General features: G+C 42.5%; 1 protein-coding gene across 1 annotated transcript in view; it reads left to right on the forward strand.

Annotated features, from left to right (window-relative positions):
* cdkal1 (CDK5 regulatory subunit associated protein 1-like 1) overlaps positions 1-25493 on the forward strand; it is a 200245-nt gene that overhangs the window by 13667 nt on the left and 161085 nt on the right. The gene's annotated exons all lie outside the window — the stretch shown is intronic.

Consider the following 25493-nt stretch of genomic DNA (forward strand, 5'->3'; position numbering starts at 1 on the left):
GAATGCTTATAATTAACTATGTGTGGTCATCCATGGAATAAAAGCCTAATAGCATGTGTGCCCACCCTACAAGGCATAGAATGGACAAGCAATTTAGCTCCAAGCCTCAAACTCGGCCATTGTTTAACTCCCTCTTCTGATGCTTGAATTTGCTGTTTCTCTCTTCTCAGTTTTCTTTGAGTCTCTGAACTTCTCTTCATCCGGTGCTCTTCTCGTTCGGTAGTTCTATTGGCAATATAGATCAATAAAGGGTGAAGTTAGCAGAGTAAACACAAGTAATGTTTAGCCTGGAAAAAGATCGATGGGTATGTATTGATTAAGCATCAAGTGAAGCTACAAGTAATTTCCTGCTCCTCTGTGTGCGACTGTCTGTGTTGGAAGGTGAGTGATTGTGTTTGCTCCCTGAGATGTGTTGTGGTGGTTGGACGAGCGCTTTACATTCCTCGTCTTCAGTAGAATTACAGAATGCACGTGCTGACGCTGAAAGGCATTGGAATAAACTTCTCGGGGTCAAACAATGTGGAAAGTGGTTTCTATTGTTATTTATTCTGCACTTCTGTCTCAGTCCCTCAAATGTTTCTTTCCCACTCTGCAACAGATCAAACAGTCAAGCACACAAATGCATTCACATACAGGGATGTGTGTGAAGTTTCTTGATAATCTGATGTTTTCCACATGGCAGACAGATGGCTCTTCTAATCTTTCAGACAGACATTGCCTTTTGAGATGTGATCTGATGATTGCTGTGTGTTTGCGTGTGTGTGTATCCATCCGTGCATGGTTTCCATGGTTGAGCTCAATAAATCCATCCTTAGAAGGCTCCCGCTGTCATGTATACATGTGTGCGGTCGTGTGATCTTTCAACATTTTGATTGGACTTATTTTAAAGTTGCGCTTGAAACGTTTCTGTAATCTTGTTGTTTTTGCTCGGTGGTTGACGATTAGATATTTCCAAATGAAATTCTTCCTGTTTCTTGGCCTTATGGTGGTAGTATTTTGACAGGCAGAGTTTATATATATGAAATCATTTGAATATTTATTTGATCTTTTCTTGGACTTTATGCATGGGGCAGTGAAAAAGGAGCAACGCTGGAAATTAGGTCACATTTCATCTTCGGCTCAGGGTGTTTGATTTAATAAGTTAGTTATGAACCTGGCAAATATCTTTAGTTTTAAAGCCCCATAAAACACAGTTGTATTTTTTTTTCTATGCAGCTTACTCATTGTATCATCAGTACAAGGCCCAGCACTTGTAAATAAAAGTTGTGGTGAATTCTCAGTGTTCCTGCTTGTAGTTTTGAGCTTCATTCCTTTGAAAATGATATTCTAAAAAAGAAAGAGTCATTCTCCACAGGGGGTTACGAAGTGCTTATTTTATGTGCCGTGTATCATATACTTGTGCTTTCTCGACTTGGATCAAAGCTCAGGTCTGTGGAGTTTACCAGCAGCAGCAGCTTCTGTTTTTTGCACATATATACTGAAGCACAAAGCTGTTCTGTAACAGTGAAGCGGGGAGTTCAAGTTTTAGGCTGACAAACAGCATTTAAGGTTTTTGTGAACCTGTGACAGCGTAAGTGTTGGTTTTTGTTTCCTTTTCTGTGCAGTTCTTTAAACAAAGTGAATAAGGGAACGATAAACTTCAACAGTCAACTTTTGGTAACGTTGATTTTGCAGGGTTAGCGTCAGCGTTTCTGAGCGGGCACAATAAAAGGCACCACTCCCATCACTACCTGCACTTTGAAACGGCTTTACTTTGAAGCTGAAAGTGTTGAATTATTTCCAACGCCGGCTTCAAGCATCAATACTGGTTTCATGCAGCATAGGAACTGTGCAGAAAACAACGCGACTCCCGCTGTGAAAATGCTGTTTGAGTGACGGAATGACTGCCGGCAAATGGTGATGAGTGGATACCGGTTTTGTTGCTCAACATTCAGATGTGGGGCTTCTTTATAAGTGACTTAATGTAGCAAAAAAGAACATATTTCAAAAGAAACCAACATCCTCCATCTATCCAAACTCCACGGTTTTCCCGAGTCTCCTGACATTAAGTGCATTGATACATTCCTCGGTGACCACCTGTCTCGGTGTATTGTAATTCCCTGGCAGCGTGATTGTTTGGGCTTGATTTAGTTCCTCTGACCTGATATCTGATTAAAGAGACTGGGGCTTGTGTAGGAGCTGGATTAGCATATAAAAAGACATTGACAGGACATCAGATAATTCTGATGCCATCTGTTTTTAATGGAATCTGTTAGTGGGAGAGAACTGTGTGCGCCGCCCCCGCATCCCCGCTCTCTGTTATTGTCCTTGTCACTGCTGTAGGCTTATTTGTATTTGTACTGCAGATTTTTGCTACCTTTATTTCCTTTTTTAGATTTTTTTGTCCCAGGGAAGAGCCGACCCATTATTAGCACAGATTCGGCACAAAGACATCAATTATTTACAATGAAAAACGCTTGGAATCGTTCCATATTGTAATGGTCGATAAATTAAGAGGCGAATCGTGTGGGATTTGGCTCTATGTCCGCCCCACCTATCTAATGTATTAATTTACGGATGCATTGTGTCACACGTGCTTGCAAACATGTCCGTAAATGCAAACGCACGCACAGGACTGTCAGAGGCAGGTTTATGACATTAAAATTACACCCATTACGAAGGATTTCCCATTCAGAGCCCATCTTTAATTCCCCTCGCAAATCAGACTTTGATAGATATCAATAAAAATTCTCATCCAAACTAAAAGCTGGTTCGGAAACTATTTATTTCAGAATATGCATTCACAGTAAGTCTTAGCGGTTTAGATGGAGATACTAGATCACCCAAAAAGTTTCAGGGAAAGAAATGTGAATCATAGATCTTTGTAAAGATGCAGCGAGCAAGATGCCGAAGATGCAAGATGGCGTGTGTGTGTTGGAGGGCAGAAGCTGTGATTAAGAGATTCGCTGTATTCACTTTAAAATGTGGTCGCATTGCAGGTAAGGATATCAGGTTGTCTGCTCAGGGCAGGAGCTTTACAGTGATTGCAGTGGAACTGCTGATTTATTTGCGTGTGTGTGTGTTTTTCTGCATGTAATTTCAGGAGACATTGCCAGTCGAACACTAAGCTTATGATGTGCTGTGCTGCACTATATATTCCAGAGTAATTAACTGCATCCAGACCTCTCTCCTTTCTGGGGAGGTCAGAGGAGCAAACCCTGTAGGTGTACTCATCATATCTGTTTATTTTTCTCCCGATGTCTTCGAATGCACTCTCTCCTTTCTCTCTCTGCTTTTGTGCATCTCACACAGTTGACCTTTTTGAATTCTTTCCATTCTTTTTTGGTGATATTGGCTTCTGTCCCTTTTTAAAGTTTTCCATTTCTTCTTCCTATACTGCCTTCGTGTCTCACTTTTTCTCGTTTTGTGCTCTCATGTCCGACCCTTCTCTTTTTCACATTGACTTGTCATCTTTCCATATTTAAATTGCTTGGCTTACTCTCTTATTCTCTCTTTTCTCCTTGTGCCTGTGTTTCTACACTGATCCTCTATTCAGCTGACAACACTGTCTGGTTTTTAAGTTTTGATACAACTTGTGCCCTTATTCTTCTTCCTCTATCTATCATCTCTCCATTTTGTATTTATGATCATCAGATAGTTGATATAAAAGTGAGTATCAGGGGATGGCAACATTAGTTGGCTTCAAATCCTCTACATCATAGCAGGGCCTGCCTGCTAAGTCCTCAGAACACCCGTTCTTTGTAGCAGATGAAGTAAGAACTCTCTGTGTCAGGGCTATTTGCATATCATTTGCATACGAACCCCAACTGGCTGTTTTTATAATGCCAAGAGGCTAAATTCAGTATTTATTACCAGGGCCCATAACTAGTTTTCACTTTTCTGGTGTTATTTGCATCTAATTTGCATGTCCCATAGCTTGGATCTGGGACTAAGGGACCACATGACCTAAATTGTTTCAATTTCACACAGAAATAAAAAAAAAATCCAAAGCAAGCTCTGATTATTACTATTAATCAAGTTAGGGTACTTTTACACGTGGAGCGTAAACACGTGAAAGAGTTATGAGTTGCATAAGGCTATGTGGGCTCTACAGAAGCTGGAAAACCTTATTTAACTTTTTTATATACCGTATTTATTTGTTTTATCTACCAATGTAGCGTTGATGAAACTTTTGAAAGTTTTTGCGTGGGCGGTTTTTGGATACGTTTCCTCTTTATGAGGGAACCTTGTTAGTGTTTTGAGTCGGTTCCTCTTTTTCACACTAACTCAGTTTCCATTGCTGTGTTTGATTCACATTTACATGATATAAATGGATTCAGGCTCGACGCACATGAAATGGAAACGACATCGCGAATGGGGTCTGACCTGGCAAAGAAAATGAGGAAAAGAAAATGTGCTGACTCACCAGCTGTTTCTGGTCTGAGCCAGCAAACGTTAGACTCCAGTGTACCAGTGTATGACATCCCAAACGGTCCCAGAGATTAAAGTAATCCCTAAAGAGGAGCTCTCCATTTTCATCTTGTGCTGTTGTTGCTTTTTCATTAAGGTCTTTTTTTAGTTGGGATAACTACTTGTTCCCCGAGATTACAATGCTTCTTGCCTTTATTTTCTGCTTTTCAAGAGATCGCTTCAAATTTGCTTCTGCAGTTAATGAACATCTCGTTTTTCTTAATGAGTTTTATGTGGTTACAGAGTACCCGCGCATACAGGATTTTGGATTAAGGAGCCACCTCTCAGTCAGAGTAATAACAGTTTCTTTTTAATGAGGCAGGCTTTCAAGATATACAAGGATATAAATTTGAACCTCTGTTTGATAACAAGATTAATGTCTATTATGAAATTACCAAAATGATCGGCGATAAAAAGGTTGGCAAGCATTCTTCCCTGTCTTTAATCAGATCAGCCACTGCGATGATTTTTGTAAAAGATTAAAAGCAAAGCGCGGTCTTAACAGTCTAATGGTCACTTAATGAAAAAAACTGTGTATGAGAGAGAGAGAGAGAGAGAGAGAGAGAGAGAGAGAGAGAGAGAGAGAGAGAGAGAGAGAGAGAGAGAGAGAGAGGAGAGAGAGAGAGAGAGAGAGAGGAGAGGAGAGAGAGAGAGAGAGAGAGAGAGAGAGAGAGAGAGAGAGAGAGAGAGAGAGAGAGAGAGAGAGAGAGAGAGAGAGAGGGAGAGAGAGAGAGAGAGAGAGAGAGAGAGAGAGAGAGAGAGAGGAGAGAGAGAGAAGAGAGAGAGGAGGCGAGCAGACACACGGAGAGAGATTATATCTGTCAACATGTCAGTTGTCCATCAGAAACAATGTATGGGTGTGTTTGCATGTGCAAGCTCATGGAGATAGATGAGCACATGTGCAGACAGGAGTCTTAAATCCTAGGTCTGTGTTTTGTTCTGTTAAGGCTAATTCAAGAGGATGCGTGTTAACTGCGTTTGCTGTGTTTAACGGCACCAATCCCCATCCGAGGTTCTCAATGGCAGAATAACCTAAATAATCATAAATTGTTCGCGCAACAGCATAACTCAATTAGACAAATCAATGCATATACACATTGACTAAAGTTAAGCAGTCCTGTGTTTGGCAGATGCACTGTTGCTTGGCCCAGTTTTGTTTGTCCAATCTGTCCCTGAAATAAAGACCAGCTGTTGTGTTTTCTTGAAGTTGCTTTTGCCCTGCTGTTGGTGGGCTGGGCTGAGAATAGTTGTGGTTCTGATGGCAAACAGAGTCCTTTCTGCAAAGATTCTCTTTGCAGAGTTGGAAGAAGACGCTAAATGGGTTCATTGCTATATTGCTTTGTAAACTCAGCTGGTGGCCTCTGTCTGTGGCTGAAACTTGTTAGTTCAATGTGCCTGTCCTGAGCAGACTACTCTGCGGTTAAGCTTAGCTCTCTGTGCGCTCTGTCCCGGTGCCTTGTTTAGTGTTTTACTGCCACTTGGGGGCAGACTCATGAATATGTGGAACGATCTGACTTGTTGTCTCCTGTTAGCTGTGTTTGCACAACTAAGTTGTTGACCTGCTGTGGAAAAGGCAGAAATGAAAGTGGATCTGCTTTATGATAGAGAGAGACTTAGTGTTAAGATTATGACGATTGTCCAGTGCAGCTGTTGCCATTGTGTTTGTTTTAAGCTGTGCTTCTTTGCTATGTTGCTATGGTTTTTGGTGCTTCATCCTCTTTTTGTAAAATCCACGACTGTCGAGCTAACTTTCAACCAGTCAGCATTTGATCAGTAGCGTAACCTCGAGAGCCTGCATATTTGTGTTGTAACAATGGCCCTCTGTGGAAGGCTGAGAGCACCATAGAGTATAAAGTATAAAATGGCTCTAAGATGGTAAAGAAATGACAGAGCAGGCCTCTTGTCAGAGGTCCAGGAAGCGCCACCATTTTTCAATGTAAAATACCCCTTACTAATGTCTGCATTGATTCAATGATGGTAAAGCTCTCCTTTCTGAATGAGTTGAATCAATTTAAAACAATAAATGGAACACAATGTGCCTCAGGTTGCACTTGAAGAATGAGGACAGTTTAGTACTCAGGCCCAGGAGACAGCCAAGGCAAAATCACCTCTCCGTTTTAAGTTTAGGATGTCAAACGCTGGATTGGTATCGGGAGTCGCAATAAATTCAGTCTATACACAGAACTGACGTCATGTTTGTTGAAACCTTAGAGTACACTGAAGGAATTGCACAAAGTTGACTTGGAAGTTGTGTGGGAATGCAGTTGTCTGGGTTGTCTGGGGGTGACAAGGCTCAGGAGGATGATTCGATGGTGTGGATCCCATCTCACAGCAGCAGCCCAGACAATGGAGCACACCTGTGTGCCTCTGGTGATTCTGGACTAAAGCTCCAGAGAGAGTAATGAAGGGTGGATGGCTGAAGTCAGAAGGTTAACAGCCGCCCACCTCCACCGTACACCAGCGCTGAAGGACTGTGCTAGAGAACCTTGAGAAGATATGTCCAGGGTAGGGATGCACTGATCCGCTTTTTTCACCTCTGATACCGATATCTGAGGTTCAGTATCATCCGATACCGATACAGAAAAACAGCACGGATTCGTGGTAACAAACGGCAAGTTTTATTGTGTGGAAAAAACTGGGATCATTCTTTTGTGCAAGGCAACATCAGACTTGACTTACACTTTTCTTCCCTGTTTTTTTAAAAAACAAATCAACAGATGTAAATGTATCGAGTTACTTATTTATTTAATAATTGCCACCAGTAAAACAATCGTAAATATGAAAATATAACAAGTGTAACTGGTTCAGTGCAATTAAGGATTCAAAATCCAATGTAAAGCAACATAAATATTAAATAAAAAAAGGGGCTGAAATCCAGAAAAAAACAATAGCTTCACCAGCTTGGTTGGTAGACTTGATATAGTTCAGTGCAAATAGGAATTAAACATCCATTACAAAAGCATCTGAAAAAAACAATAGCTCCTACAAAACGAAAAAAAATAAAAATAAAAAAAAAATAAAATCAGAGGTAGGCCCAACTTGACAAGTTTTATCCCCACTAGAGGGGGCAGAATGCCCTTGGATAAATGCCAATTCAGTAAGGGAACATTTCAAGATTTTGCTGTGTTGAGGCTAATGTCACACACTTACTGATCCTCAGTGACTGAGGTAATGTGTAAAAGCTCCAGATAGCCCATCCTTTCGTTCGCTCCATTTTGAAAACTGTGGGCTTCTGCATGGAAGCTGCGTATGACGTCACAGCATAGCATAGCACAGCATAGAATTAGACTGAAGAGATCGGCCGATATGGATCAGCCCATTGTCACAATACCCGATCTAGAATTTTCTTCAATATCGGCACCGATACTAATATCAGATCAGTGCATCCCTAGTCCAGGGTCCAGCAAGTGAGCTTTGCTGCATATCCAATGTCATGGAATAATACTAATTTAACACTTGTACATGTATGGAATCAGCGTTATCGTGCTGTTTTATGTTTACTGTGTATCTGTGTGATCTGGTTGCAAGAATTTTTTTAAGCATAGTCGTAAGAAGATACGTTGAACGACAAGCCCGATGGCATCTTTTCCCCCTCTTCTTATACTTGCATGGAAACTCTGGTTAGATCAAGTGTTCAACTATCCACATCACCTGGGAGAGTTGTGCTCATTCCTTTACAGAATTAATTCATCATTTTAACCTAAACTGTGGACCAAACAGGCTTGATAATTGTGGTCTGTCTTGTGTACAGATATGAACACTTGCTGTATTTTTCCATTGTGCTCCAGAACAAAACATAAACTGTCACTGCTGCTTTGGCATTGTCTCTGTATTAGACAGGCCTCCTCGGCTACCACCTCCACTTTTACTCAAGCTCAATACAATCTGCCACAGGGCCACATTCAGCATTCATCTGTGCTGTTTGTCAAAGGACAGGTGAGCCTTTACATACAGGTGGCTCCTACTTTTCCTCTTTTCTTTAGCTTTCTCCCACTCTTTGTCTCTTCCCAGGTGACAAACGGGAGAATCCCCCCCCCCCCCCCCCCCCCCCCCCCCACACACACACACACACACACACTCCTGACATTTTATGTTTTGCTCCCACCCTCCGGTGTGGGTACGATGGCATTATCTAACAAACAGAAACGAAATGGAGCAAGTATTAAGTGTAATTAAAGTTTCAGGAACTCTCTCTTTGCGCTAACACATTCTACTGTGTACAGAGCAAATTGACGTGCGCTCTTCCCATGTCCCATATGTCTTCTTTCTTAAAATTCTACATGCACACACCCGCACCCTCTCACACAGAGGAGCACACATCCCATTGAATATTAACTGCCATCTCCTAGGGCAAACAGCAAATATAATCGCATTTGTAATGTTCGAGAAATGGTGTGTCAATATTTGCCGCGTCTGTTATTGTTGTGAAATGGGGAACTGACTGCGGTTACCATGGTGTGCATGATTTTGACAGTTGGTTTTAAGGCACAGAAAACTCTCACTTTCTGTCTCTTTCCCTCACTCATGCTCCACACACACACCAGAAGACTTTGAAAAGACTCTGAAAGACTATCAGCTCACATCTAAAGCTTAGCGTTTAGAGATTTTAGTCCCAGACTAGCCTCAGACTAAAGATTTTACAAAGACTGTGAATCTTGTAGGGTCACTATTTACAAGACTTACAACTAGATTTTTTAGATTTTTTTTTCCCATCATGCAATTTTGTCCCCATCATGCTCAGAAGAAGTTTTACAAAAATGGAGGAGAAGCAGCTTTTAGCTACAGCTGCTCTTGTCTGTGCAGCGGTTTGTAGTGAAAAACCCAAAAAACTAATTGATATTGAAGAGGCATGGCTGCTCTGCCCACAGCTCCACCAGTTGCTCCTCCTTTTGGACGGTCCTTTTTCGCTCGTCACTCGTTCTTCTACGTCCGCCGACATGTTTGTTATTGACTGTCTGCTGTCCTGTTTCCGATTTTGTCAGTGCTCATCTATTGGTTGTTGATTGTGTTACTGCGACCTGCGATGATATTAAACACGTTTGATATGATCTCAAGCTCAAGACTAGAGAGAGACTGGTATGAAACCCTCAGTTTTTAGTCTGGGACTGTGAAAATCGTTTGGTGTAAGCACAGCATTACTTGTGCTTTTTCAGTACTTATACTTATTTTATCACGTTTGGATTAATTTCTCACAGCACATATTCTTACTTTTGGTGAACCTTATTCTAGTTTAAATGTCATAATTGAATTATGTGACATATTCAGGAATCCGGAATGTTAAAAGTGAAGTATTGAATCATTTAGGTCAGAGACTGACAGGTTATTTAGATCTCACATATTTGTCGATGATTGGTAATATCTAGGATATTTTCCCAAGGAAATAGGATGTATTTTTCCATATAATTTTCAGACAGCATGTAAACACAACATACACAACACACCCTAAGAGCTAAACCAAATACTAAGTCACAATTTGATGTTTTGCTAAGCATTAAGCACACAATCATTGTTAGTTTGGATTTTGGGTGGAGTATTATTATATTTTCTGTAAAGCATCATTTCAAAGACAGAGAAAATACACACTGTCGATCTGTGTGTGTGTGTGTGTCTGTCCTACCTACCCACCCACCCATCTAACTAACTAAAGATTACATTTATAATGGCCTTGTTCATGTTATTCAACTCTGTGCTGCATGACTCAGTTTATTTCTCCACTGAGCATGTTGCGTCTTGTATTGTGCAAAAAAGCCATAATTCCAAAAAAGTTGCAACACTCTGGAAAATGCAGAACAGAATGAATTGATTTGCAAATCTAATAAACCGATAGGTTGTTTACAGTTGAAAATAACATTTATAATGTTAAAAGTGTGTTTTTTGTATGAGAAATATTAGCTTATTGTGCGTTTAATGGCAGCGACGTGTCTCAAAAAGTTGGGATGGAGGGGCAAGAAAAGGCTGGAAAAGTATGTGACACTTATAATAATATAATAATAATAAGAAAAACGGTTTCAGGAACATGTTGAAACTAATTAGGTTAGTTGGCAACAGGTCAGTAACAAGATTGGGTATTTAAAAAAAAGAGCACCTTGGAGAGGCAGAGTCTCTTAGATCCAAAGATGGGTCTGAGATGGGTTCAGAAATCAGTAAAAATTATGTTCCTTAATGTAAAATTGTGAAGATTTTCAATATTTCATCATCTACAGTACATAATATTGTCAAAAAGTTTCGAGGAATGTAGTGATTTCGCTGTGAGTATAAGGGATGGATGGTTGATTGGTAATCAGCTTGTCGTCAGTATCATAGTAATTCAGCAAGTTTCAGGCTAAATGCTCTTTTTGTACAAATAGAGAAACTTACATACGGACTTTCTTTCTGTTTCATGCTTTAATCTCACTTGACCACTTGCTTATGTCCGCATGTGCAGTTGAATGCATTGAAAATGAACAATTCAGAAAAAGTTCTAAAAGACCTGCACCATATGGCAACAGCATTCGTCTTTAGACATACTTGGAAAAAATGGCATCACATATGGTTTTACATATATTGTAAATACTGGATTCTACAACAAATTACCAGGACATCCACTTCAGTGATCACTTTGCAAACAGGCAGAGTGGAAACTGAGAGCGTTCTTAGATATTCACCCACTACCGGGCCCTCCAAGTGGAGTGTTTTTTTAAAAGAAATTCCCAACACGGTCTGTCACACAATCAGCAACTAATTCAATAAAATGATCACATTATGAGCGCGTAACAAATCTGGTTAATCCAACTTAAACACGAGCCACTTATGTTACATATGCTAACCGGCATGTGAAAAACTACAGCAGCATTTGTTTATAGTCTTTTTATACATACCACAAACTGACATTTTCCTGTTGTAACATTTCCAAAGCTCTCCACGCAGAGGTCACTACAGAAAGAAATGAACGTCTTAAAGCGTCATCTCGTTTAGCAGGCGTTTCCGAATTAATTTAAATTTAAGGGCAAGGAGGAACATGAAGAAATGGGATTGGGTCAGTATGTCTCTTCTCAACAAACATAGCGAGTTGAGATGGTTGTTTGGCAGAATCAGAGTTGGCTCTTCACACTTTTAAGCTGCTGTTGTTAAAATTCGATTTCAGGGCAGATGTAAACTCTAAAATGTCTTGTTTTTTTCTTTGTACTAGGATCAGTTCTGCTGTCTCTATGATGAATTATTTAAAGATAACAATTAATTTGAAATGAGACTTTAATTATTTATTTATTCATCCAGCCCTGGCAATTACGCCGGCATCCATCTAGAAAGCGAATGTGTGTGTGTCATGTTTCACTTTGAGGTTGGTGTTTTAGCTTAAATCCCCGGTACATTACTCCGTCAGTCACTACCCTTCCTGGTCCTTCTCTCTCACAGACACACTGACTTCTGTGCCCTTGACTCTAATAATCCCTCTCTCGCTGTGTGAAATATCTTTTCATGTCTGTGCTGATGATCATAATGGTTTTCTGTCTGAGCTATGGACTGGTGATTGGCCCCAATTATTGCATGGACCTTAGGCCTTAAATCTTCCTATCTTTGCAAGGTAGGACATGTAATAGCAAAAGGCCTGGTTTCCGTCCCCTGCCACTCAGTAAATCACACTTAATGCACATTTAGAATCTCACCGAATTGACTGCCAGATGTTTATCATTACTTTCCTTTCGTGTACATTTTGCCCTACAAGCCCTCTTGTCTTCTTTAACTGCGATTGCTTTGAAATTTAATGGCTCAGAATATGTATTCCTGCACTTTGCATGCGCACTGTCAAAGCTGCTGTCCACTTTAACTTCACAACCTCCTCTGCTGTCTCTCAAGCCGTCGAGTCGAAGCACTTGTCCAAGCAAACAGTCCATAGAGACGGTATGTAACTGGTTATTTGTGGAGTACTTTCAGTGGCTTCTTCTGCTATAGTTCTGAGCGAGAGGCTTGTGTCTGGACCCAGGTGCACCTGCTGTGACTTTGTGATCACATGTAAGAGAGACGGATTGACTCCATCCTCTTGCCCTGTCGTACCAAGCCCCTGCCATCCAAATTAGTGGTTGGCTTGTCTTGCAGCATTCATCATTGCTGCTCGGCTGTCAGCTGAGCTCACCTGCTATTTTTCACACAGATACTCCCACTTAATCTTCTAATGCCGGGTCTCTTTTGCACAACCTTGTTATTTTGCTCGCTTTCCGTTGATTTCTCTGCATATTTAATCTTTTCTTCTCCTTCTCTGCTCTCAAACACTTCTATCTTGAGTCATTAGATTTCCTTTTTTTTAATCACATCATTTTTTTTTTCTCTTCTTACTTCTTGCTTTTGATAATTTTCTTCCATCTCAGCTCTGTATCCTTTCGGCTCCTGTCTCTTACTGCTTCTATCTGTCAGGCTGACTCCCTCTCCAACGGTAATGTGCTTAGAGTTGTTAAGGACAGGAGAGAAATCCCAAGTGAATAGATCTTTCTAAGATGTTGTCAAACTGTGGATGTGAGTGCTATCATGGACCCCTGCTGTGCCTATCCTGGCATACCCTCCCTCCTTCTTAGTGCACACTGACACATGGAGACATTTATATGCAGCTATAACTGTCTCCTCAGTGCAGACTATAGATTATGCACATAGTTCTATCGCTGTGACTTTCAGCCTCTTAAAGCTGATATTGACTGAGAGCCTGAGAGGACTGTAGTCTGAGTTTGAATGTGTGCGTGTGAGAGAGGGAGAGAGAAAGGGAAAATTGGAACGTTAATGATGTCCACACATCACGATGCTTATAAAAAAAACATGCCACTTTCTTAGGCCTCGGAGTAAGTTGGAAAGTTTCCAGTTTCGAACATCTACTTTTTGAGAAGCCTGCTCAAAGTAGAACGATTTTGTTACGATTCCTTCTTGTCGTGACTTTATCTCAACATTCAATTTACTAGTAATCATTCAGCTAAAGGTTGAACTGTCAATATATCGCCAAAGATTGTTGTCAAAGTGGAGCGAAGAGGATTACTTCTATAGTTTTGCTGCCCGGGGAAAGAAGCTGCTTCTTGAGTCTTGAGCTACCACTCTGTGTTGTTTGATGAATAGGCTGCAGCTGGCATTGTTTTTGTCCTACAGTGTCCTTTGGGCTCTGTTCCGACACCTCATCTCATTGATATCACCGATGCTTGGTAGGTGGGGTACCACTGGTGAGCTGGGCTGTTTTAATCACCTGCTTCAGAGCCTACCTGCCTTTGGCATCGTGCATCCCAAGGCACTTTAAAGTGAGGATGAATCGTAGGGCTCCGGTATTGAGGATTATTGCTCAGTGCAAGTGGTAACTGGATATATTCTTCTTCTTTCAGTATGTACAGCATGTTTTAGAAAAATAATGACATGTGATGATGATGTTATTTGATATGGAAACTATATGGATACAATTTTACACGTAAATCCCCCGTATATTCAGACTTTCTGTTTGACTGTAGTGATATTTAAAGGATCTTTTCTTCTGAGCGTACTATCTTTGGCTTTCATTTTCACATCACCATTCACTAATTCCTCTTCTCCCAAAGATAGAGGACCTTTTCCCTTCGACTCCCTTCCCAGACTGTGCCTTTTTAATATCCTCAGAAACTCCCCAGGCACACTTTCAATTGGCAGTTTTCAAATATTTATTCATTCATTTGCTTGTTTGTTTGTATTTGCATTGAACATACTTTGCCGCCCCCCCCCCCCCCCCCCCCCCCCCCCATTCTTTAAAGATTTTCTGCTAATAATTAAATTTACTCCCCACAATTGGAGTCTCAATATGAGGAATCGAGAAGTTGACAGTGGAAACACGTTGAAATACTGAATTGGTACAGTCATGCCGTCGGTTTTCACTGTCTGGTACCTGTGTGTTGTGGATATCTGTATTTGTGTGTGTGTGTGTGTGTTTGCGCGTGCTCATGCATGTGAAGCCAGCCAGCATGCCTCTAATGACAGTTGATTGCATTATCATCCACGACTGAGTGGTTGCTCACCCTGCTTGACGGATAGACCAACTGCCAAACCCCCAAGGCTCCTCTTTGTGTGTGTGTGTGTGCGTGCGTGTGTGTATTTGTGTCTATCATATTCATGTGAATGTGACTGTTTGCTTGTGCAAACTTCTCCTGTGTAAGATGTGATTGGAGGTAGAAGTCATAAGTCCTCTATGACCCATTTACAATTTATTATGTCAGTAAGGCAGATGCACCGATACACACACGCACACACATTCAATGCTACTCTTTCCCCAAGGAAAAGGAACCTTTTAGAGAGGACTGTTGTCAGCTGGGACTCTGCCTTGTTGTCCTCACCAGACATGCCCAGCTCGTCTCCTCTCACAGTCTCTCTCACGCACATGCTTTGGGAATATGATTGTGCGTGCGTGTGACTGAAGCTGTTACATTTTGACCACGTTATCATTTCCTCGTGCGAGCTGAAATAACGGAAGCTGTGGGATATTGTAAATTTTCAATTTGAAGGCTTAATATTTGCACTGCCTGCTGTCATTGCCTTCTTTGATGTTTCGATCCATCTCCCCAGATGAATTATTTAACACACACGCATTGTGTCTGAGGGCAGCATATTTAAAAGTTTGACCAAAAGCAATGTTTATGTTGATGGTGTTTATAAATGAATGATTCCATTGATATGCAGTGGACAGCGGGAGTGAGGGCAGCCTGTCCAACACTATGTAAATGACAAATAGTTTAAACTGATGTCACCTTTGAAAAGATGCATTTCTTGCAACTGACAGTTTTATAAAATGCTTAGATTTCTAATGTTTCGCATGTAAGCCCAGCAGTATGAACACGCTGCCACACAACTGACCCTTTATGTTTTCCAATGCATTGTATCCATCCAGCTGATGGAAAAGCAGCGTTGCACAAACGTGTGGTGGGATGTTCAACAGAGCCAGCTCTGTTTCAGCTCATCTTTACTGCAGTGGTTGTGTTGCTCTTCTGCTTTTTTTGTTTGATTAGATTCCAATCAGACAACAGTCTTTACCAGGCCAATGGTTTGAATCCTCTTCCCCATTAGGGACTTGTGTGCTTTGGCTCTTTAGCTCTTTAGCTAGAGACTTTCTGATTGTCAGTAAGTCTTTTGTAATATCGTCAGGCATTCATGGTGCCACATATAAATGTTGTGCTCAAGCCATCCCACATTATTACACTCCCTCTTCTGTACTACATCAAATTGACTGCATTCATTATGACCACATTATGGCCAGATTTACACCAAACATTCTGGTTACAGCTAAAAAAAAAAAAAAAAAAGCATTTTGGTCGCATCTGACCCCAAAATGTGCTTTGAATGTTTTTCAGTTTTCTCTTGAATGTTCTGCATCAAAGTAAAAAATGTGTTTGTGCCAGAGAGCATGAAAGGGTGTTTCCCTTTCACATCATCCATAGAGATTGACATAAAGCAGTGTCCTTCATGCTGTCTGAGCCGTCACAGAAACTGATTTCTATCGACAATCCCTGTGGCTGAAGCACTTACCTGCCTGTTTTTCAGTGCGAGTTTGTGAAAGAATCACAGATTCGATTTTAAGAGGACAGCCACTGTAGCACGAAATAGTGACTTGTTTTTCTTTTCTTCTGCCTTTTGAGTACTGCTAAAACTGTTTCAATGATTACAAGTTTTCTAACTTGTGCGTTCACTTAGAAGCAATGTATTCAACGAGAGGTTAACGCAGTTATGAACAAATTGACATTTCGGTGCTATAGCACAGGATCGTACTAATAGTACATTAGTGCCACAGTGAATATTTTCCTGTTGTCTCCATTTCTAGTGTCTGAATTTGGTTCATCGTTGCGGTCCATCCACGCCGATGTACGGTACCTGGATTGTTGCAACTTAAACACATATAGTTATATTCCCCGTGTTGAAAAACAGGGACGTAAACTTGAACTGAAAAATACTGGGATTCACAGATTAGTCCTCACGATAAAATGAATTTCGACTTGCTGCCAAATCTGTTTGGGGACATACTTCATGACAGTATTGTCACTTGTTTGTAAAATATTACACTGATGAGTGGGTCACCGCCCCACGCTGCCCTCCAGTCCACCTGTCTTCCCAGCCAGTATGCCTGGCATTCAGCTGTATGGTCAGCCTATCAGCCATACAGCTCTTGTTAGCTCAGTCAAGTGTTACCATTCACCCCAAAGCCACCCCTGGCCCTAACATGTTTACCCCTACACCACTGCAGTGTATCCCAAGGTCAGCGTGTCCTTTGCATTTGTGTGTGCAAGATGAGCGATGGGCAGGGGGTGAGCGGGGTGTTGGAGAAGGAGGGGAGACGACGTGTTGGAGATGTGTGGGATGGATGGAGGGTAGAGGGCAGATATAACAAGGGAGAAAAATGTGTGTGTATGTGCATTTGGGGGTAATTGGGGGTATGTGTGGGATGGAGTGGAAAGTGGGTCATTTTGTGGTTTGTGAAGCACCAGGAGCATCATATTGACCCCCAGGCCTCCTGTCTGTCTCTTTTTTTTCCCTCTCTCTCTCTCTTTTACACACACAGACACACACACACACACACACACTCAAATGTCTTGGCTTTAGCCCTCATATATCATGCACCAGAGCCAGGGGATCAGAGACGCCACCGATCTGCGACTTTGTTGTAGAAAATCTCAATTGCTCCTGTACTTTCTTTTAGTTTACACAGACGCTGGAAATTGCCAGTGGACCTGACCAATGTCAGAAATTTCCTCCAAGTTACTCAGGACACTGCGAAGAAGAAACAACCATTGAACTCAGCCAGGGCAGCTCTTAAGTGGATTTAGTTTTGATGATATAACTTATACTGTGTATATACAGTTGGCGTGGAAAGGCCAGAGAGAGTCTGGAAACTTGTCAAGTCATCCGTCTTAAATGGAAAATATGATACTTTAGGCACCATCAGGACATTGCAAATGGGGTTATGTGGTATATATCGATCATACAGAGAGAATTAAAGTTTGAAAGCTTTATGGTGCTTAGATAGCGGAGTCCGGAGTTCATTTTCCTACATAAATATACATAAACTGACTGCAGTGAACTTCCCTGAACTGCCTGAAAAACCAAAAAAAAACAGCTTTGTAAAGAAGTAAGAGCTAAACATGTACAGTGCTCTGTGTGGCTGTATTGTCGGAACATGCTATATTGCTTTAAAAGTTTTTAGGTTAGTCATATAAGGTCAAATTGAAATTTGTAAACATTAAGACCACAGCACCAGAAATTAAAAGGACCCTCATCATGGTACAGAAGTCAATGTGGACATGGCATTTTAATAGTAAAAATACCTTCAATTTAATCTTGCACTTTCCATTTATAGCAAAAATGTTTTCAAAAAACATAAAATCAGCCGAGTTACTGCTGAAGTTACTGATGTGTTACAAGTAGATGCTTTTTTTTTTTTACTGATCTGGGAAAAAAGCGACTGGGAAAAAAATATGTTATTTGTAACATGCCTCCTTTTTTATTTAATCAGTAAACATGAAAAACAAGACTGCTAAATTGGGTTTGTATGTTCCAGAAGACACTCCCATTTATCTTTTTTCCAACTCTAAACTGCAGTGTCTGAACTTTAATGTCTGGTTTGGAGGGGGGAAAAAAAACCCCGTTGAAAGACTTAGACTTAGACTTAGACTTCCTTTATTGTCATTGCACAAAAAACACAAGGTGAATCTTGACAACGAAATGTCGTTACTTGGCTACCAGTGTAACAGAGCTAGACCTTATTCCTATACAATAAATATGTTTTCTATAACTAAGAGCTAAGAGCTAACTATATGCAGGGTAAATAAGTATATATATATTCATGTATATTGCACTAAGTTATTGATATATTGCACTAATTGTCAAAAGAAACATTAAATATTGCACTGAGTTATTGCAAAGAGAAACATTAAATATTGCACTATAACAATTGCACTTAAGAGAACTAGAAAAGAATTTCACAGTCAGAGTAAAGTAAGTGCCAAGGAGTCCCCAGGTTCATGTTGAAGACAAAACTAGACTAACTAAGGTGCGTGTATTGTCCATGTCCATGGGGGGTGGTTTTTGTAGTGTCTGTGTGTGTGTTTAGGGGTGGAGGAGTGTTATATGGCGTTAAGCAGTCTGATGGCCAGGGGGAAGAAACTGTTCAGTAGTCTGGTCGTTCTGCAGGAGATGCTGCGGAACCTTCTGCCGGACGCCAGGGGGGAAAACAGTCCATGGTTGGGGTGGGTGGGGTCGGAGAGGATCTGGTGAGCCCGGGATAGGCAGCGTCTGTCCGCGATGTTCTTGATGCAGGGGAGCGGAGCCCCCGTGATCTTCTCCCCTGTCCTCACCACCCTCTGTAGAGACTTCCAGTCAGAGGCCCTGCAGCTCCCAGACCAGATGGAGATGTAGCTGGTCAGCAGGCTCTCGATGGTCCCTCTGTAGAAGGTCTGAAGGATGGGGGGCGGGAGGGATGCTCTCTTCATCCGACGCAGGAAGTGCAGGCGCTGCTGGCCCTTCTTCACCAGTGAGGAGATGTGGGGTGACCAGCTGAGGTTGTCAGTGATGTGCACCCCCAGGAACTTGGTGCTGCTGACGACCTCCACAGCTGAGTCGTTGATAAGGAGGGGTGTGTGGGTGGGTCTAGATTTCCTGAAGTCAACGATAATTTCCTTGGTCTTGTTGACATTCAGGATCAGGTTGTTCCCTCTGCACCAGTCCACCAGATGCCGCACCTCCTCCCTGTATGCCGCCTCGTTGTTGTCCCGGATGAGGCCCACTACTGTGGTGTCGTCCGCGTACTTCAGGATGTGGTTGGACCTGAGGCGTGGACGGCAGTCGTGGGTCATCAGGGTGAACAGCAGGGGGCTCAGGACACAGCCCTGGGGGGTGCCGGTGTTCAGGGTGATGACGTCGGAGGTGTTGTTCCCCACTCTGACAGCCTGGGTTCTGTCAGTGAGGAAGTCCAGCAGCCAGTTGCAGAGGGGGGTGTTTATTCCTAAGGGGCCCAGTTTGCCTACCAGGTCCTGGGGGATGATCGTGTTGAAAGCTGAGCTGAAGTCCAGGAACAGCATCCGCACGTGGGTGTTCTTCTCTTCCAGGTGCTCCAGGCTCAGGTGAAGAGCAGTGGAGACTGCATCCTCAGCACTGCGCTTGGACTGGTATGCAAACTGGAACGGGTCGTGTGATGGGGGCAGCGTGGAGATAATGTGGTCCTTAACAAGTCTTTCGAAGCACTTCATGATGGAGGATGTGAGTGCGACGGGGCGGAAGTCGTTAAGGCATGTGATGGTGGTTGTCTTCGGGACCGGAACGACAGTGGCAGACTTGAAGCACCGTGGGACGACGGCCTGGTCCAGGGACGTGTTGAAGATGTCCGTGAGCACGTGGGTCAGCTGGTCCGAGCATTCTTTGATCAACCGACCTGGAATGCTGTCGGGACCTGCCGCTTTCCGCGCGTTGACCTTCCTCAGAACTTTCCGCACTGCTGATGCTTCTAGTCTGAGCGCCTGTTCGTCGGGGTGTGGTGTCGCTTTCCTCGCAGGGTTGGAGTTCAGCTCCTCAAATCTTCCGAAGAAGTTGTTGAGCTCATTGAGGAAGCTGGTGTCGTTCTGGCAGGATGAGGATGTGGGTTTGTAGTCTGTGACAGACTGGATGCCCTGCCACAGTTTCCTCGTGTCTTTGGAGTCTTGGAAGAGACCTTGGATTTTCCGGCTGTGGGCTCGCTTGGCGTCTCTGATGGCCCGGTTCAGGTTAGCCCTAGCAGACCTGAGAGCCGCAGAATCACCAGATTTGAACGCAGCATTTCGTTCTCTCAGCTTCGCTCGCACCTCCTTGGTCATCCAGGGTTTCTGGTTTGCCCGAGTGACTATTGTTTTTGTTACTGTCTCTTTTTCCATGCACCAACTGATGTAGTCGGACACCGATGCAGCATACTCCTCCACGTTGGTGCGCTGGTTGTCTGTTGCAGCCTCCTTGAAGATGCTCCATTCAGTGCACTCAAAACAGTCCTGCAGTGCAGACATCGCTCCCTCAGGCCATACTCGCACCTTCTTCACTGCCGGTTTTTCTCTGATGAGCCGGGGCTGGTATGCAGGAATTAGCATGACAGAGAGATGGTCTGAGGAGCCCAGGTGGGGGCGGGGGGCTGCTCTGTAGGCCTTCTTTACGTTGGTGTAAACAAGGTCCAGCTTGTTCGCCCCTCTTGTAGCGAAGTCCACGTGTTGGTAAAAGTTTGGAAGCACAGTCTTCATGTTGGCCTGGTTGAAGTCGCCAGCAACAATAAAAACCCCTTCCGGCTGTGTGGCTTGCATGTCCGTGATGTTATGGTAGAGAACACTGAAAGTAGAGCAAAGGCATGAGTGGATGTAATATGTGAGGGTTTAGGATAAAAAGTTGAAAGTAGACAAAGAATAAAAATGAATCTTGGGAAAAGAGAGAAGAAAGAGTTCATGATGATGTTGAAAGATGTTGCAGTAAGATATCAGGGATGTGTTGTACTGATAAAGAACTGTATAAATTACCACTTTCTTCTCACTTGCACCGTGTTCATTTTCATACCCTGATGTCTTCAATAAAAGATTAAAAAAGTAAACGCGTTATTTGAACCCTGAGAAGCGTGTTTGATACCCCTCGGGGGTCCATCTTTTGAGTTTTATTTCACCGCCTTTCTTGAAAAAGGCCATTCTCTCCTTTGATGATTGGGCCAGTCCACTCGGCAACCCCGCCTTGCCTTTACTGTGGATAGTTTTCAGGTTTTGCTCAGCGTTCTGAGACTGTTTCCACAGACTTCCGGAACTCTTCCTCCTGGAGAATGTCCACAACAAGCTTTAATGGACTGTCACCATTGGCCTGGCGCAGACCATCGGGTTTGCAGGATACTGACAGAAGCCCAGATGCGGCTTCATCGTTGATATCGTAGAGTTTTTTGGGCAGATTGAATAAATGAGAAGTGTATTTAAAGCTGAAACGTAAAACTACTTCCACGTGACTCAGTCGCGGACAGCGATGAAGCAGAAAGTGCTACGATGTGAAGTGCTTCAATTCTCGTTTTCGCACCCTCTATTAACAGCAACTACGGATGAATTTGTAAGTTATTTATGTCACAGCTGACGTCTCCCGCTTATAAACTCAACATTGTGGATTTGAGAGGGAACCTCTAACAGACGTTTCACAGAGAAGCCTTTCTTAATAGAGATCCATTCATCAGCATGTGTAGTCCAACCTTGATAGTGAGGTGATGATACTAACTGTTGCACTGTCATGCTTCTGCTTTAGCATACTTAGAAATTCCAATGTATAAGTGTTTGGAGGCCATATAAGACTCAATACAGCCAAATGGTGCCTTCGGCCTTGATGGTCTATCCATGAACTATTTTCATTCTCTCTGGCTTTGTGTGTGCAAGGCACATCTGCATACAGTAGATGCATCAGAGTTGTGGGAAATCACCTTATTCCCATGGTGCCTGTTATTGTTTGTGTGTTTCTCTGCCTTCTGACCCCGCAGCTGAGGCTCATCCCTGTTTCTCTGTGGGGTGCTGTGCACACCTGCGCAAATCCAGCCAGATGCAGCGCTTTCTAATGTTTCTGAAACAAAACCTTTCTGTAATGATTTATAAAGCTGATCGTGGCCTCTGCGAACGGAACACGTTGGACACGACATCCTGTATGTTTTTATCAGGATTCTTTTTAAAAGAAAGATAAAACTCACTCGCACTCTTGCTGTCGGTCGTTCTTGAATCTGATTTGGTTCATTACAGTCTGCCTTCACTTTGAGGACGATGACCTCCGTGTCTCCGTTCGTGTTCGCGTCTCCGTCCAACCCTCTCTCAAACTGCACCTGTTTCCATAATTCTTTCCTCTCAGCTCCACGAGAAGAAGTGTGATTGAACTGTGTTATGCATGTCCATGTGTATGTGTCCAGGTGCTGCCTCTCCAACATGCTCGTCTCTCCCGTATGAGTCGCAGTCATGCCCACAAATAACCTCGTGAATTGGATTTTGGCCAATTCCAGTGGAAATGGATTTGAAAGAATGAGCTAGTATGAACCTCGACACGCAATGAACACCCCGATAGAAACACAAACCGACACACGGGAGCAACGTTGTGTGCATAGGTGCACACACAGCAGCTTGAGCAGCAGGGTCAGGGGTTAGAGTTTGGTGGAATTCCTTATTATTCTTTATCGATAAACACACACTGGAACAAATTTTCCTATCTGCTGTGGTCTAACGGAACATACGTCTTACATTGAATGAAATTATATGAAAAAACTTTTATTATTACACCGTTTGTGGAAAGAAACATAAGCAAAATATTCAAAGGTAACAGAGACCTCAGCAGTACACAGAGGATAAAGAAAAAATGAAGAAAAAAGTTATTAAATGTGCGTTTCTGCGGTTAATTTCTGCCGCAGTTTTTATTAGTGTTCAGTTGTAGACCTACAAGAGAAATTTGATAACCTCTTCCCACACCCTATTAGACTGTTTTCACAACACACACACACACACACACACACACACACACACACACACACACACACCAGCATGTGTTTTAGCCTCTAGGCCCCATTCTCCATCAGATAAGTAAACAGTTTTTGTCTTAATAAACTCTCACACTCTTGCACATGTCTACCACAGGCAAAGACTAACCAAAATAGTCCTCTGCTATTGGCCCTATGTCCATTATTATGCAAATCTCATCCAAATGAGAGATTCCTGAAGTTTTCCAACAGTCCGAGGTGTTCTCAGGTCGTGGGAATTTATGGACATTTCTAGGCGTTGTGTCACTGAAAGTTGCCTCGGGGCTGTTTTCTCACACAGAGATGAAGGATTTGGGAGAAAAAAATAAATGTTGACTCAAATATTGATGTTGTAAAATGGTTGCAAAAGTAAATGTGATATTGACCTTGAGCACACGGAGTTCTTGTGTAACCTGGTGTTTGCTCAGACAGTGAAAAATGCCTCGCAGTTAATGATTACTTTACAAACGGGGAGTTATTTAGCTTTGCACTGTTGAACGCAAAGAGGAAGATTTTACTTGTTGTCAGTTTTTTTTCTCTTCTTTTTGATTTAGATTTGAATGAAGTCCACTCGGCACAGCTCCAGCATGCTGTTTACGGGAAAATATTTACCTGTGTTTATTTTTATAGGCACGCAGAGAAGATGTGCTGACTGTGTATATATGATAGTTTTTTTCTTTGCAGATTTCTTCTCATATCTGTGTGTGTGTGTGTGTGTGTGTGTGCGTGCACGGTGTGGTGTGCAAGTTAAACTGATGGCTAGGTTGTTATTGTCGGTGGAGAAAGGTCCCCGGGGACAGAAAGGAGACTGCGGCCACACAGTGGAGACCACTCCCACCACAATGGGAGCGTGTTGGCTGTCGGAGGAACAAAGATGGGCACATAGAGCATCTTCTGCCGGCTGAACATACTCCTCTTTCTCTCATTTTAAAAAAAATATATCTTTAGTTATCAATTTCTTCATCGCATTTACACAGACAGTATTTGCTTTGTTTTGCAAAGATGAGGTGGGGTCCATGTCCTTGCTTTTTGAATGAAAGGCTTTGTTACGGATCTCAAGCTCCTGGCAAACTGAGCAACGTCGCTGATATATCATAACGATATGTATTGTTCTGCTACAATGAAAGTAAGAGCAAATATTTTGTATTGTTTTATTAGAATTGGCATTCGGCCCAGAGACAGTGTGCATGTAAGAGGCTGAGTAGAAGTACTCTTCAGGCAAGGTGCAGTGTTGTTGGGAATATCTCCTTTCGTTTTCCTTCACATTCTTGGACTTGCTGTGCTTTTTCTCAGAAAGGCACAGTTGGTGTATATCACATTAGCTAATGCTGGGAATACAGTCTGTGTGGCCTGTGTATATGCTTGACTGCAGCAGGGAAATGGATTCCAAGTGAAATATCTGGTTCAATGTGGCGTAAAGGAGCAGGCCTTTAGCTTCCCGCTGCCACCGTGCCTTATCTGCTCAAGTATGTGTGTTTGGGTGTGCAGCAGCTCTCCTGGCCGCGCCATGTTAGGCCTGCGACCATCGTCCTGAGTCGCAACATCACACCGAGCATCCCACTGCTGCGTATGTGGGCTAAACACATGATTAAGCATATGTTGAAGTGATCCTCTGGTAATGTCAACGGACCTGTCTCTCACTATTACTGTACGAACAAAGGTGGTGGTCCTCCTCACTCGTTACTTTATGGGATTTCTGCCTACTTCTTTTAGGTAACTGAACCTTAGAAGCTGGTTTAGTGCGTGTGTTGTTGTGCCTTTTCAATTCAAAAATGTCTTAACGGTTCTAACCTTTGGTTAGCCAACAAAGTGGAAATCTTACACAGAAACAGCTCAGTCGTTCAGTACAAAACAGCAAACTCTGCTGTGCGTGACCCAGGAAAATCAGACGAACGCGGAGACAATCGGGTTCCCAGTTTTGCAGAGAACAGAAGTGTAGCTCCGGTGTTCTCGATTGGGTGCAAAGAGCTCCTAGCTGCACATGGGATGAAGCTAATGAATTGAGATGGGAGCATGAAGATCATCTCAAATATAGGATACCCGTTTCCTCGTGGCGTGACGGTACGTGTGCTTGCTTTTAACCGTGAAGACCACCGTTTTGCCATTTTCCTCTTAGTGATTTGCTCTGTGCGCCAAAAAGTGGAGTGCTCTGCACCTTGAAATTCTGTTAGTGCACCCACTATTTTCCATCAGCCACCGCGTTAGCTCAGCTGTATCTGCCGGTGTTATTAAACACATGAGATATGATGTGTTAACTCACTCTACATATTTGAATTGGCTCCTCCTGCATGGGTGTCACAGGAGCAGAGTCTTGTTAACTCAACTTAAGATAATAGTTTTATGATATCTGTGGAAAATTCCAGTGAAATCTCGCTGCCAGTTAAATTCTTCTTTCAATTTTGTGTCGCATTTTGTCCTTTGTTAAATGAACTAACCTCACCTTTCTTTTATTAGAGCGGCTTAAGTCTTACTGGAGGAATTATAGCCAGTAAGATTTTTTTTTCTCTTTTTTTTGAGAATAAAGGAAAAAAAGTTTTATATTTTCTTCTTTTCTTTTTGCAGGGCA

The sequence above is a fragment of the Leuresthes tenuis genome, unplaced genomic scaffold (genome assembly GCF_036924035.1).
Source record: "Leuresthes tenuis unplaced genomic scaffold, fLeuTen1.0.hap1 SCAF_10, whole genome shotgun sequence".
In the NCBI taxonomy this organism is placed as follows: domain Eukaryota; kingdom Metazoa; phylum Chordata; class Actinopteri; order Atheriniformes; family Atherinopsidae; genus Leuresthes; species Leuresthes tenuis.